Below are 1268 nucleotides of genomic sequence, written 5' to 3'. Positions count from 1 at the left end.
TCGGAAGTGTCTGGACGCTGGAGGTCACCACTTTGAGCCCCTCTTGTAATTGCAGAAGCCAAACATGTTTTGTATTCATCTTTTGTTATTGGTGCATATTGAGTATTACAATTTTAATAGTTTTTTTCCCTCCTGAAAATGTGTGTGCATTGTTTTGGCACCTCTGTGTATGTCCAGTGTGTCACTGTTCTGTGTGTCACCCTCAGAACTTGCCAGACTTCCTGAGCCCGTGCTCCCTTCCTCAGTAACCCTAACAGCGTCTCAGCCATTCTCTTACCCTTCCTCATTCTCCCCTTCTGGAAGGGCTTGTTTTCAATGAGATACCCTAGGAACCGAACTTGCAGTGAGGATTCCTGTCAATGATTGAAGATTACTTCCAGGAGAAACCCATGCATGAGGGTGGCAGAGGCTTGGCCTGATCGCTGGTGACTGCACCCCAGGGGCCATTTTTTCTGCTCCAAGACCCACAGACACTGATGGGCACTGAATGGGCAGGAACGAGGGAACCAATCCCAAGGGTCCTGGCAGGAGCAGCACAGACCCGGAGAGGAGAGAGCATTGGCATGCAGATTTAATATCCTGGTGGGGATGCGGGAGATGTCAGTGGAATGCCAGAATGCCTAGAAGCATGAAGGCAACAGCCTTCAAGGCTCTCCATCCAGTCTGGACCCCACAGTAGAGGAGGAGGTGGCAGGCCCCCCTGACGGGGACTGAGAATGGGTCAGGAGCCCTGGAGCAGACATGGCCCTAGGAGGGAGGAAAAGGAACCTTCTGAGGATTTCCAGGTGAGGTGACTCCCTTCGACCAAGGACGCTCTCTGGAGAAGGATGCCCCTGTGAACTCACCTGCTAACATGTCCACCACCCATACTTAAAGTAGCTGAGGGCTGCGTGCACCTGCTGGGTAAAGGTGATCTGCCCAGTGCACCAAGAAGCTACCATTCTCCTGGTAAACAGGTGCTTCCTTCCATCTCTTACCCTCTGGCCTTCATTTGGACAGTTTCCTTGGCTCTGTCTTCTAGATTGCTAATATGATTTTTAAAGATGCTTTCTATCTTCCCCACTAAATTTTTAATTTTAATGACTGCATTCTTCACGCCTAGATGTTTAGTTTGTTTGTTCTTTTTCTTAGCAGCTCATTCTTTTGTTACATATCCAATGAACTGCCCTAACTCCTTTAGTAATTTCCAACATACTTATTTTTCAATTCTCTCCTGCCCTTTATTCATCTCATTGTTTCTTTTGGGTTTTATAATTTTATATAAAATT

Source organism: Nycticebus coucang, chromosome 7 (genome assembly GCF_027406575.1).
Source record: "Nycticebus coucang isolate mNycCou1 chromosome 7, mNycCou1.pri, whole genome shotgun sequence".
In the NCBI taxonomy this organism is placed as follows: domain Eukaryota; kingdom Metazoa; phylum Chordata; class Mammalia; order Primates; family Lorisidae; genus Nycticebus; species Nycticebus coucang.
The sequence above is the reverse complement of the archived record's forward strand: the minus strand, read 5'-3'. Positions refer to the sequence as shown.